General features: G+C 38.5%; 1 pseudogene; it reads right to left on the bottom strand.

Moving 5' to 3' along the window:
- Positions 1–7,810: 7,810 nt before the first annotated feature.
- Positions 7,811–8,841, bottom strand: LOC118023873 (annotated as a pseudogene).
- Positions 8,842–14,870: the final 6,029 nt, after the last annotated feature.

The following is a 14,870-nucleotide window of genomic DNA, read 5'->3' as shown; positions in this document are numbered from 1 at the left end:
GTATTCAGTACATATTTTGTCCCAACTACTACTTTAGAAGTATTCTTCAAAATTTGATATGTTGTGTTTTCATTTTCATTCATTAGAAAAGCTTTCTAATTTTTCTGTTAATTTCTTCTTTGACTTATGGGTTATTTATAAGAATCTTATTTCATTTCCAAATATTTTGGGATTTCTGGAGATATTTCTGTTAATGATTTTTATCTCAATTTCATTATATTCAGAGAATATACTTTGTTTGACCTGAATTTTTTCATATCCACTATCTTCTTCAGTTTTTAATTTTTATCTTTAATTTACTTCTAATATTTCAACCATCCTTCCACCTTCCCTCTGGTAACCATCAGTATGTTCTCTATAATTAAGGGTCTAAGTCTTGGTTTGTCTCTCTCTCCTTTTTTTTCCCTTGCTCATTTGTTTTGTTTCTTAAATTCCACATGTAAATGAAATTGTATGGTATTTGCCTTTCTCTGACTGGCTTATTTTACTTAGCATTATACTCTCTAACTCCATCCACGTTGTTGCAAATAGCAAGATTTCATTCTTTTTTATGGCTGAATAATATTCTCTTATATATATCTTCTTTATCTGTTCACCAATTGGTGGATGCTTGGGCTGCTTCCATAATTGGTTATTGTAAAAAAAAATGCTGAAATAAACATAGGGGTGCATGTATCCCTTTGAATTAGTGTTTTGTTTTTTTTGGATAAGTATCCAGTAGTGCAATTACTGGATTGTAGGGTAGTTCCATTTTTAACTTTTTGAGGAAACTCCATACTGTTTTTCACAGCAGCTGCACCAGTTTTCTTTCATTCCTACCAACAGTGCATCAGGGTTCCCCTTTCTGCACATCCTCTCCAACATTTGTTGTTTCTTGTGTTTTTGATTTTAACCATTCTGACAACTGTGAAGTAATATCTCATTGTGGTTTTGATTTGCATTTCCTTGATGATAAGTGATGTTGATCATCTTTTCATGTGTCTGTTGACCATCTGTATTTCTTCTTTGGAGAAATTTCTGTTTATATCTTCTGCCCATTTTTTAATTGGATTATTTGTTTTTTCAGTGTTGAGTTGTATCGGTTCTTTATATATTTTGTATACTAATCCTTTACCAGAGATGTCATTTGCAGATATCTTCTCCCATTCAGTAGGTTGTCTTTTAGTTTTGTTGATTGTTTCCTTTGCTGTGCAGAAGCTTTTTATTTTGATGTAGTCTCAATAGTTTATTTTTTATTTATTTATTTTTTAAAGATTTTATTTATTTATTTGACAGAGAAAGCAGGGGGAGTGGCAAGCAGAGGGAGAAGGAGAAGCAAGCTTCCTGCTGAGCAAGGAACCCGACACGGGGCTCAATCCCAGGACCCTGGGATCATGATCTGAGCCGAAGGCCGATGCTTAACTGAGCCACGCAGGCATCCTGATGTAGTTCCAATAGTTTAGTTTTGCTTTTGTTTCCCTTGCCTCAGGAGGCGTATCTAGAAAAAAGTTGCCACATCCAGTGTTGGAGAAATTACTGCTTTTGCTCTCTTCTAGGATTTTTATAGTTTCAGGTCTCACATTTAGGTCCTTAATCCATTTTGAATTTATCTTTGTGTGTGGTGTAAGCCAGTGGTGTATGACCTGAATTTTTTATGGCTCAGAATATGCTCTGTCTGTAAATATTCCATATGCACTTTAGAAGACTATATACTCTGCTTTTATTGGGAGGAATGTTCTAAAATGCCAATTAAGTCAAATTTGTTTGTGATTTTCAAGTGTTCCATGTCTTTCCTGATAGACTTTCTACTTTTTCTATAAATTATGTATGACTGAATTGTGGATTTGTCTACTTTTACTTGAAGTTCTCTCTTTCTGCTCCATTTTTGTATGTATAAGTTTGTGATTTATAGATCTTTTGTTTGACAGATAATAGACACAGCTTTTGCATGTATCTTAGTAATAAAATGTAACACATCTTAATCTACTTGAGTATCTTTCCATTTCATAAGCCCCATAATTCACTTCTTTTTGTTTTGAAGGAAAATATGAAGATGTGATCCTTTCTCTTGCTACAATTATTTGTTTGATTAATATCAAATGTATGTTCTGTTACTGGGACTCTGTTTCTATGATTTTCTTTGTATTTAGTCTTTCAGTTCAATGCTGAATTGTAACATAATATTTTCAAAGATATTTTACATGGCAGTTAAACTCTATACATGTAGTTTCGACAGTATGCGAACTCCAATGAAGGGATAAAAATATGAGCTGCTATGACCAACTTTGACGATGTGTAAGCAATGTCAATTATATCTTAATTGCTCTCTGAATGACATTAAGTGTAACATACACCTTGATGTTTAAATGTGGAAAAAAAATGTATCTTAAAGTCTAAGAAATACTGTAAATGTTAGATAGGAATATAGGATTCTATACAGTGCAATAGCCAAGATTACTGTCCTCATTGAGCTTACATTTTAATGTGTAGAGGCCAAAGTGAAACAAGTACAAAATAAGCTAGATAATTCTCACCCATGGTATGCAATATAAATATGATTAATGGAGTCGATTGAAGGTGCCTTTAACTGGGTCATCAGTGGGGGCCTTTCTGAGGATATCATGAGTGAGATGAATGGTACCAACACCTGAATAGTGAGAAGAAACCATTGGGAGATGACTTGGCAGAAGAAGATGTGGGTGAGAGAGAGCAAGTTTAGCAAAAACAAACAGAAAGCCTTTTGCTTAGCAAGGAGCTTAATACTAGAGAAACATAAAGAAAACCGATGTGGCTGGCATTTAGTGGGTAATGATAATCATGGAACCAGGTGAAAGTAGAGAGGTAGTTGGTAGGGCTATTTTTGCTTCCATCTCTCAAAAGTTGAGTCAGAAGATTAAGTATTCCTTTAGTACAATGCATTAAACACATTGCAGCTCATGGATCTGTTTCATTTCAACCCTGACTGGGGACTAAAAGCAGAAAGAAATAAGTTGAGCCTCCCAGGGTGCTTAGCATCTGTACTACATGCAGTTTAGCACTTGGATATATGTTTCCATGTGTTACTTGCAAATTGTATCATCTGTTTAAGCCCTTTCACTCTGAGGGGAAAGGGCCATATTATATTGGTTCGATTAATATTATATGGTTCCTCAAAAGGATGGTTATAGTTGGGGGAAGCAGGGGGTAGAAAAGGGTTGATGCAAAATCAGCACGTTTCCTGGCAATTATATTAACCTGTTAGCACTTAGGAGTATAACTGGAACATCTTTCTAGAGTGCAATCTGGAAATATGTATAAACAAATCTAAGGATTTTTTTATGCTTTTATGTAAGAAAGTATATGAAAGAAGTGATCAGGACAAAGATACTTTAACTAGGATGTTCATTGAACTTTTTTTTTTATAATAGCAAAGAGATTGTAAACAAGTTAATGTTGGAAAACAGAGTTACCATGAAATATGGGGTGTTAAAGTTGTGATACAAATTTTTATTTCTTGATATGAAAAACATTCTCTAAAATAATTTAAGTGAAAAATATGGACAGAGGCAGAGTATAATCCTAGTGCAGGAAAGTAGCAAAGTTGTGTATGTATGAACAGAAAAAGAAAAAATTCTGGCCATATGCAAAATTGGAAACAATGGTTATTTCTTTATGGTGGGGTTATTGGTAGGTTTCCTTTTATCTTTATACATTTTTATAATGTCTGGGTATTTATAATGAACATACATGATGTATCTAAAATAATTAAGAAGACACTCTTTCTATTTTGATAAAAAAACATAAGGGTAAGTAAGCTGCTAAAGGAGCTGATTTAACGAGTAAAAGGATTTATGAAGTAGAGCTAAGAACACACTTGGGGCAAGTCAGAAGAAAGTGGTTTCTGGCATCGGTCCTGACATGTAGTAGATAACAAATAGTAAGTGGTTGTCAAGGGCTGAATTTTGTCCCCTCCAAAATTCATATATTGTTGTCCCAACCTCTAGTACCTCAGAATATACCTGTATTTGAAGATAAGGCCTTAAAGGTATGATTATGTTAAAATGAGGCCATTACGATGGGGCCCTAATTCAATATGACTGGTGTTAAGAGGAAGAGACACCAGGGATGCACACATACAGAAAAGCCCTGTGAAGACAAAGGGGAAGGCAGCTATCTACAAACCAAGGAGGGAATCTTCAGGAGAAACCAAACCTGCTGACACCTTAATCTTGGACTTCTAGCTTCCAGAACTGTGAGAAAATACATTTTTGTTGTTTAAGCCACCTAATCTGTGGTATTTTGTTATAGCAGCCCTGACAAACTAATGCGGTGTTTTAAAAAAAATGATGGCTGCTTATATTGATAAGAGTTATCAAATCCCAGCTACTGCATAAAGTAACTTTACATGCATTATCTTATTTATTCATCACAAAATCTTAAGAATTAGATGCTACTGTTCATGCTCACTTTGCAAATAAGGTAACTGAAGCTTAGAGATCTTATTTCATCACATAGCTAGTAAAGTGGCAGAGCTACGTTTTGAATGTAAGTTGTCTGATGTTATAATCCCTGCCCTCAAGCGCTGTACTAATATTAGTACAACTGCACAGCAGGGTGCAAGGTTAGGGTTCAAAGACGTTGACATGGCAAAATCAAAGATTTAGCACATTATTTCAACTATAGGTAATATAACACATTATAACTATTTTCGTATAATGTGTACATTTTTTTTTTTTACAGTTTTTATGTCCTTTTTTGTTGAATTCAAAAACCCCACTTCCTCTTTATAATAAGGTAAAGAGGTTTCATGATACCTTGTTTGTTTGATTTTGAATCCCTGGGGGTATAATTCCACACAGCTCTGTAAGAAGAATAATTAAGTACTAGAACCAGGACCAGGGTCTCAAGAACAAAAAGGAAGTTATTATTTGGAACTTGAAGCCCTTAAAGAGCCAGTGCCCCCTGCCCTTTTGCTTGGCCCTTTACATGTGGATACTCCTTCATGTACTCTTCAAATCAACCTTTTGAAGAAGGTTCTACTATCAGGGAAGAAACTTAGATTCTGGGAATTTAAGCAACTTCTTTAAACTCACAGGTCTGGCAGGTGCTCCTGGGTCTTCCTAGTCCTGTGACGTGCTTGCACAGGAGAGCCATGCTCGTTAGGGGAAAGAACCCTTTCTCTGTAGTCGTTAATTTATATTTACTTCATGTTTATTCTACAGAAGACATTCGACCTTGTAGAAGAAACTCTGGGCTGCTAACACCAGGGAACTTTGAACTTACAAGCACTTGGTATTGCCCTGGGACCTACATTGGAAGAACTGCCATTTTGATTCCTGATGCCCCCTGCCTGCCATCAGTTTAAGCCACTCATTTGCTTCCTCCTTTATAAATTGGATGTGGTGGAAAACTGCAGTGCACAACACAGACTCACCTCCCCATTAAGTATGAGCCATTCTTTTCCTCAGACCCTGGGCTGGTTGGCTTCTAACAACAGTATAGAGCTGACTCCCTCTCTGGGAACTTCCTTTAGCCAGGTGTGTGGTCCTCATCCAATGACTAGTGGACTTCGGGTAAAAGCACAGGTTAACACTGAGGAGCCATGGAGAACTGCCCCTAGTTTTACTGGGGCTTCTTTGTGGTTTATCTGCTTTCTCTGCCCAATCTTGCTTCTTTTATCTCTTACAAGTGTTTTCCCAGAGAGCGCTTCCCAAAACATCTGTACTCCAGTCTCTGCCTCAAAGTCTAGTTCCTAGGGAACCTGATCTAAGTCAGATGCAGGATAAAATTCTGTTTGTTCGTTCATTCATTTATTCGTTCATTCGCTCATTCACCAGGTAGTATCAAACACCTGCTCTTTGCTGGGCACTATTCAAAGTCTTGAGAATATATTGGGATTCTTGGGATTTCTGAAAGCAAGATCTCTGTGGAGCTCCTTACTGCTTTCAGTAAAAAAAAAAAAAAAGGCACTTTAGGCTGGGAGAAAGGCTTAACACTTTATTGTTCTTTAGTTATTGCTTTTCTACTGAATTACAAAAATTACCCCAGTCCATATAAACTCTGATTTGGGTTACAGCATCTGCCACTCCAAATTATTAAAATAACTTCTTCCTAGGTCTTCCTAAGTAAATCTCTTTGCTTCACTTTGTCCCTACTTTTGTTTTCTTCTTGAAAATCCGATCATTTCAAGCATCTGATATGATGCAACTTTCTTGATATATAGCAAAGAAGCCTTACAGACTGGCTCCATGCAGTATTTTCAGCTTAAACTCTCATCCCCAAACTTAACTGCTGTCCCTCAGTCTCACTGATACCCCTTTTTCTTCTCGTGGTAGAAATAATTGCTATGGTCATATTATTTCATGTTCTTGAGGCTTTTGTACATTATTCCCTCGTCCTGACAGGCCGCTCCATCTCCCACAACATCTGCAACCCTTATCAACATTTCTGCTTATTAACGTTCTGGCTTAAATGTAACCTCTTAAGTTTTCATGGTTAATGATCCTCCCTCCCCCACATAATATCAACCAAATACAGTAGGATAATTCCTTCCTCTTCTATCCTCCCGTGACATTTTGTATGTCATTCTTTGTACACTTGACCAAGTTGCATTGCTATTACCTATTTGTGTCCTTTAAAGAATTGTTACATCCTTGGGAGCAATGACTATGGCTTGTTTATCTTCATGTCTCCAGCATTTTAGTGTGTGTACAGCAAAAACTGGAAGTACTGCAGTTGAATGCATCTCTCATTTTCCTGTTTGACTACCAGAGACACAGAATTAGCATTCCATTCCACTGGATTTCCTTTATACAACAAAAGTGATATTTTCGTATTAATTTATATTGGTTCCTCCAGGGTAAATTTCAGCCAAGGAGGAGAAACAGATACGTGGTGGTGGTAGCGCCTTTCTTTTATTTAAATGATCTATTTCTTTGTTTTTGCTGCTATTTACCATTGTCTTTTTGCACTGACTTAGTTCATAATGCAAATCTCTTCAGTCAATAGATACGCTTGGAATAGTTAGCTTGTATTGTGCTGTTTGAATAACTTTTCATCATTCAGCCTTCTGCATAACAAGTACTGTAGAACGGACTTGGGGGCTCCTGTTGGGAGAGGGGAGCTACAGAAGGATGAGTTATAATGGAGAGCAGGAAAAGGAAAAACTGGGAATCTTTTCTAGTTTGGAAGAGTTCAATCATCTTTACCAAAAGTAATAACAGTTTTTTAAAAAATTTTATTAGTTATTTGAGAGAGAAAGCATGAGAGAGAGCGAGAACATGAGTAGGGGGAGGGGCAGAGGGAGAAACAGACTCCCCACTGAGCAGGGAGCCCGATGTGGGGCTTGATCCCAGGACTCTGGGATCATGACCTGAACTGAAGGCAGATGCTTAACCACCTGAGCCACCTAGGCACCCCTAAAAGTATTAACAGTTTAATTTTTAAGAATTTTAAGATTTTAAGAATTTTAAAATTTAAGAACTATATATATGCAGTAGATACTAGTCCATAGGAACAGGAATAGCATTAGTTCTATCCCTCCACTTCTGCTCTACTTTTCATTCATGGTTGGACAACTTGTGATTAATCCCACTAGGGTTTTCCAGCCTCCCCACGATCCACCTGCCTCTTCCTGCTGTCCCCCACACATGCACCTCAAATGCTCCTCTTCAGTCGTCAACTGTCACCTCCTGTTACCTTTCCTGATTCCCCCCAGATCAGAATCATTTATTTTTTCTTCTGTGACATCATGTTAGTTTGTTTGCATCTATACTATTATTCTGGCAATGGCATTATTTCTCAGAGAGAACTTTTTATTACTTTTATGTACAGAAAATTCAACAGCATACACTTAGCCCAGTTTGGTGGCCAGTTCTTTAGCCTTTGCATTTTCCAACTTGACATTGTGAGCCAGGACCCAGACGGTTACCTCCCCAGTGATGGCAGATCTCATCATATCTGTCATTGTAATTGGTCCTGATAGATTCCACCAGCTTAGCCAGAGCTCCTTTGTCTTCTGAGTTAATCCGTGTGAGGGCAACAGTGGTGCATATCTTCTGTGGACCATAAGCCCAGCCTGGCCTTCCCCTTGATAAGGCAGTAGGGAACCTGCTTTGTACAACATAAGGCAGGCAGGAAGACAACCAGCTCAATGGGATCCACATCATATGCAGTCACTACCAGCTGAGCCTTCTTGTTTTCCACCGACATGGTGACAGTAATAACCCCAGCTTGAAGACAGCTGGCCTCTTAGTGAGGACCGCCCCTTCACTAGCAGCTTTCTTCTCAGCTTGGGCCAACAGTCTGCTTCTTCTCTTGCTTTGTCTCTGGTCCATATTTGTAGGCCAGCTTAAGCAGCTGAGTAGCTCTTTGGTGGTCCAAGGTCTGGGTGAACTGGTTAGGCACTTTTAGAAGTCTATAGAGAATAGCCCTTTGCCGCTGCAGTCAGATATAGTGGGGCCATTGTACAAAGCAGGTGAAGTCCCTTTTGGGCTGGATGTCTTGTTTGGTGCCAAAATTCTTGGATCTTTTCTCAAACATGGGATTGACCGCCTTCTTGGCTTCCTGCTTCTTCACAACAGCAGGGGCTGAGGCCACCTTCTTCCCCTTAGCTTTCTTTCTTTTCTGCATCTTTGATGGCTGGAGGAGAGAGAAAGAAAAGAGAGTTCTCCTGGCAGTGGCATTTAATTATTTGTTTGCATGGCTCCAAAAGAGAGGCTTGGATGACTCCAAAAGAGAAGTCAAGTCTTATACCCCAAGGCATTCTCAGAAGTTGCATGGTGAATGGGACAGGGCAGTCGGTAGAAAACATGTATTGGGGCGCCTGGGTGGCTCAGTTGGTTGAGCGACTGCCTTCGGCTCAGGTCATGATCCTGGAGTCCCGGGATCGAGTCCCGCATCGGGACTCTTCAGGGAGTCTGCTTCTCCCTCTGACCCTCCCCCCTCTCATGTGCTCTCTCTCATTCTCTCTCTCTCTCTCAAATAAATAAAATCTTTAAAAAAAAAATCATTAAAAAAAAAGTCCCAATCAGGGGGCGCCTGGGTGGCTCAGTTGGTTGAGCGACTGCCTTCGGCTCAGGTCATGATCCCAGGGTCCTGGGATCGAGCCCCACATTGGGCTCCCTGCTCAGCAGGAAGCCTGCTTCTCCCTCTGACCCTCCCCCCTCTCATGCTCTCTCTCTCTATCTCATTCTCTCTCTCAGAAAAATAAATAAAATCTTTAAAAAAAAAAAGAAAATATGTATTATACAAATGATTCAGAAGAAATACTTATTACGGGTGTTTTTTTGTTATATTACCTAACACAGCTCTTCCAAGATATTTTTTTTTAAAGATTTTATTTATTTATTTGAGAGAGAGAATGAGAGACAGAGAGCATGAGAGGGAAGAGGGTCAGAGGGAGAAACAGACCCCCTGCTGAGCAGGGAGCCCGATGCGGGACTCGATCCTGGGACTCCAGGATCATGACCTGAGCTGAAGGCAGTCACTTAACCAACTGAGCCACCCAGGTGCCCTCTTCCAAGATATTTACCCATTTCAACAATAATTTGTTCTTGGGGCACCTGGGTGGCTCAGTTGTTAAGCGTCTGCCTTCGGCTCAGGTCATGGTCCCAGGGTCCTGGGATCGAGCCCCACATCGGGCTCCTTGCTCCGCGGGAAGCCTGCTTCTCCCCTCTCCCACTCCCCCTGCTTGTGTTCCCTCTCTCACTGTGTCTGTCAAATAAAATCTAAAAAAAAAAAAAAAAAAAAAAAATTTGTTCTTGCTCCAGTGTGATGAAAAGATTAGTACATGGCAAAGACAGATTAGAATTAGAAATACCACCAATCTATTTTTTTGTTTGTTTCTCTTTCTCTCAGACACGGAAAGTCTTTATGATTTAAACCAGAAGGGTCTAAGTGACTGTTATTAGATGTAGCATAAGCCTTTAGTATGTTGATTATTTAGGAAACCAGAGCTATTGTGTGATTAAAAATGTCAATAATGGAAACCTGATAGAATCTTCTTATTCTTCTTATTAATGTTATTTCTTCATGGAAATAAATGGTCCAAGTATGCGTAATAGGCAGGATATTAAGATTGACTCAGATAGGATATTTATGTGTAATGTTTTGTGGTTGATCATTGTTGTGCCATGATGTCCATTACTTCTTTAAAAATGTTGGCTATGGCTAGCCCTAATCTGATGTATACCTGTTCTTTCTAAAGTTCATCCCTGTATACTTCACAGTATTATAGGTTTGTTATTTTGAGAAGGATGAAAGAAAATATTGGTTAAAATTTTAAGTAATCCCCTTCCCTAAACCATTCACTAGATGCAGAAATGGATACCAGTGGGGAGCCTGGGTGGCTCAGTTGGTTAAGCGTCTGCCTTTGGCTCAGGTCATAATCCCAGGGTCCTGGGATGGAGTAACGCATTGGGCTCCTTGCTCATCAGGGAGTCTGCATCTCCCTCTCCCTCTGCCTACCCTCTGCTTGTGCCCTCTCTCTCTCTTTCTCTGTCTCTCTCGCTCTCTGTATCTCACATAAATAAATAAAATCTTTAAAAAATGGATACCCAGTGGTCCACATCAGCTATAAATATTGTATGATGTAGGCAATTAGCCTTCGTGCAAACAGAAGTTCTGTACTTACCGATTGTACTAATTATAATCCAGCTTCTCTACTAGCTTCTTCTTAAATGGAAAACCATTTCTGTTTAATCTCTTCCACTAAGTTCAAAAACAAACAAATAGAACATCCTGAATATTTGAAAAAGTGACTTTTAAGAACAGGGTTTGGTGCTTGAAACCTGAATCCCCTGGAACTTAACAGAATATAAGGCATTGAAACTAGGGAAAATGTAATTCTGATGTATGGCCTTACTTGAGGCAAGCTGAACTCAAGAGGTGTTTAGGGAATTGTAAACCAAAATGTTCCATCTTTAGTACTCAGTCAGGGTTAATGGAAGGAAAATGTCATAGTCCCGGCTACAGGGGCTGGTCCCTGAGGTCTGTTCTGGGTTACAATGTCATCCACTCTGGTCTCCTAGGAGGGCTGCAATTGACAAGGCAATAAGAATCAATCTGGAGGGAAGAAACAAGCTATAGACTAAGAAACAGAAGGCACCAACAAGCTGATTTGGCTCAAAGGAGGGGTATTCAATCGACAATATCACTATCATGACATGTATAATTGTGTATTTTTTTAGTGATTATTTATTTATGATTTTGTTTCTCTAATAATAGTGAATTCCTGGAAGATCAACCTTATCTCTTCAGTGGCAAGAATCCTGTTTGGGAAACACACACACGTGTGTGCTCTCTCTCTCTCACACACACACAAAACACAGATACACACATACACACAGATACATAGGAAAACAATCTGTATCTTTTGAGGTATCTTTGAGTCCTACATTGTCATTATCAAATGACAGATAATGAATTATTGCAGAAGGAAAGCAAGGAGGGAGGAAGGAAAGAAATGTTCTTAATCTTGACTTTCTCATCAGTCTTGACTTTTCCTTGGGAAAGTCCCAGTATCTCAGATTCTTCTTCTCCAAAGTAGTTAGATCAGCCTCGATATATTTTCTAAACATTTTCCAGAATTAGTATTTTATAGTTCCTTTGAAATGTTTGTTGTTATCAAGAGTATTATTGAATACTCTTGCTGGTGAAGAACTTGGTGCCATCGGACGTTGAAGAAGTAAACCTTACCAGTATTCACTGCCATTTCCAGGCTTATTTATTACCAGCCTTCAGTGAACATAAGGGGGCCTTCCTGCCCATGTCACTGGGCTGTCAGAGTGGAATGGAATGGAGGGCAATTAAGAAAAAGTCCTTTTACTTTGTAAGAAGACTCTCAAGAAATGTCCGGACAAAGTACCTGCCTCTTCAACATTGCTGGCATGTTTTAGGGGATAAGGAATGATTTCATGGAGGGGCTTCAGAATCACAGAGAAATGTGGCCCTATCCCTTATACGCATGTGACAGTGGGCAAGTCACGTAACATTTCTAAATCAAATGTGTGAAGTAATTGTATATTTTAAGGAACTCTAACAGAAGTTGAAGGTATCAATGATTATTACTATGGATGTTAGTTATTATTATAATTATTTCATCTCTTAAGTGGGGATGCTCAGTCCATTATTGTTCTCTGAGCAGGAGGTCATAAAAGTTTTCACTAATGCATTTATCAATACTTTTTTTTTTAAATCTTGTGATGAAATCAACCTCATGCAGGGAGAGAGGATGCTGAAGTAGATGATAGCACAGGAATTTTGGAGTTATAGAGATCTGACATAAATACGAACACAGTCTTTTAGGATATATGAGATGTTGGCAAATCAATAAATATCTCTGAACCTTGATTTTCTTCATGTAAAACAGTGTTTATATTTCACTATCAGGGTTCTTTGGATGATTGACTAAGAAAACACATAGTCAACTTCTTCTAGTGGGGTTTTGGGAACAAAGCAGACATTCATTCGTGCAACCAAAATTTATTGAATACTTATTGTTTCCTGATAATAAAATACTTAACAAAAATACAGTCTCTGTTCTCACAAATATGACTGTTTAGTTCCTTTAAATTTCAATGTTTCCTAATAACAGAGAACACACACTCAAGGGAATGTGCATTAAGATGGTGAATATTGCCAAGGGTGGTATAGATTTGTCAGTCAGTAAAAATGGTCTCTGTTCTAGGGTGTGAGTAGGGCAAAGAAGAATCTGATGACAGGAGGGGCAGACATGGTTGAAGAGCAGCCTAAATCTTCACATTGTAGTCCCAATAATATTACTTGAAAATAATAAAAATTAGTTATTTAAATATAATCTTTGGGGCACTTGGGTGGCTCCATCAATTAAGCATCCAACTCTTGATTTGGGCTCATGATCTCAGGGTTGTGAGATTGAGCCCCATGTCAGGCTCCATGCTCAGCAGGGAGTCTGCTTGAAGATTGTCTCCCTCTGCCCCGTCCCCCACTCACACACTCTTTCTCTCGAATAAATTAATGAAATCTTAAAAAAATATAATTTTTTACTAAATTAATTTATTTAAAGGTAGTAAGTGTTCCATAAATATCTTTGTAGCTTTTTCATGCTTGCACAAGCCTTAAGTACAGAGGACCCGGTATTTGTTGAGTACTTTTAGTGGGTATTTGCTCATTTAATTCTCTAAGCAGACTTATTTGTAAGTAGCATTTGTAAGCATTCCCATTGTATGGATGAATAAACTTGCGAAATTAAGCAGTTTGCTCAGGATCAAACATTTAATAAGTAGCTCATGTGGAATTGAACTCAGGTCTCATTAGTTTAAAAAAGTTATCCCACTATACTTTGTCAAAATGTAACAGCAAAGAAAGGAAATGTAAAATGAATAAAGGAAGTACTGATTTTCTTTATTTGAGTGAAACCAGAAATTACTTGTGTCTTTAAGAGGATAATATGCCCAGTTTATCTTTTCAAATATTTATATGAACTGTGGTGAATAGTTGTTTGTCAAGGAATAATGAACCCTTCACAAATCCAGAATTTTCTACTGGCTACCGACAAAAATTTTCAATTGGTCACTGTTAAAGTTGTTAAATGTTTGTTAACTTGAATCTATTTCCTGTCTAAATTATTGCCATGAGTCAGCCTTCTGTTATTGGCCCAAATTATTTCAGTAGAAGATCTTTGGCATTTTCCTTCATAATGCCAATTCTGTGCATAAAACCTGTGAGATTATGAGTAGGTGCCTCTGAATGCTTTGAAAACTGATTTGTGTGGCTAACTTAAGCACATGAAGAAAGGATGAGGAAGTCTGTGAGTTAGAACTGTGTAAGCATGAGTATGTATCCTCTCAGTTCTCATAATTTTATCATAAACAGAATGACAGTGACCTTGCTTTAAGTCCCTCATGCCATCTATCAAAATATGAGGTGAATAAAATATAAAGAAGATAAAGAATGTAACACAAGTCTGGTCATCACTCAGAAAAGGAATTCTAGGAAATGCCCTAGGCATTCTGTCTTCACAGAGATAGGAAATTGTCTGGACATATACTCATAGTGGTAGAAACTGCTGGAAATATAGCTTCTCTAGAAATTCTTCCTCCTTGTGAATTTCTGGTTAAGTTGTATAAATACATCTTTACCAGTTGGAGGTTTAGCTCTATCCATAAATTTGGAGAGACCTTCTTACCTAGACAATTACACTGCCTACCTTGATATAGCCAGAACACATAACTCATCTCTTGCCATCCAAGTATGTGCATGCCCGCCTGAGGACAGGAGGAAAACAGTTTAAACCCAAAGCCAGCATAGTGGTGGCCCTGCTGCATACCCGTGGTTGCTCCCAATATTCCCTTGGCCCATTTGCATTAGCCACATGGGTGAAGAGAGAGTATTCAATGGGTATACTTGATCTTTTCACTTCTTTGACATTCCCAGTGTCTCAATCTGTGACATGTTACATTATCCCGGAGTTTGGCCAATCCAGATCAGCATCCTTCTTTGGAATGTAGGGAAGGGGGAATGAGACCTCAGGAACCTAGAGCTTCATTTAGAAGCTTACCCATCTCACATGGATCTTGTTACAAGGAAATGTGATAAGTGAACAAGTGCATATTAAATAGTCCACTAGGTGGCATTTGTGAAAATGCCTTGTAAAATCAATTCTGATTTAAAAAAAACAAACTGTAGGGGCGCCTGGGTGGCTCAGTTAGTTAAGCAACCAATTCTTGATTTCAGCTCAGGTCATGATCTCAGGGTCGTGAGATTGAGCCCCGAGTCAGGCTCTCACGTCTGCTTGCGATTCTCTTGCTCTCCCTCTGCCCCTCCTTCTGCTTGTTCTCTCTCTCTCTTTAAAATAAATAAATCTTAAAAACAAAACAAGGGGCACCTGGGTGGCTCAGTTGGTTAAGCGACTGCCTTCGGCTCAGGTCATG

Source organism: Mirounga leonina, unplaced genomic scaffold (assembly GCF_011800145.1).
Source record: "Mirounga leonina isolate KUSES-001 unplaced genomic scaffold, KU_Mleo_1.0 Mir_180, whole genome shotgun sequence".
Lineage (NCBI taxonomy): Eukaryota > Metazoa > Chordata > Mammalia > Carnivora > Phocidae > Mirounga > Mirounga leonina.
Note: the sequence above shows the minus strand (reverse complement) of the source record. Positions and strands in the feature narration are given on the sequence as shown.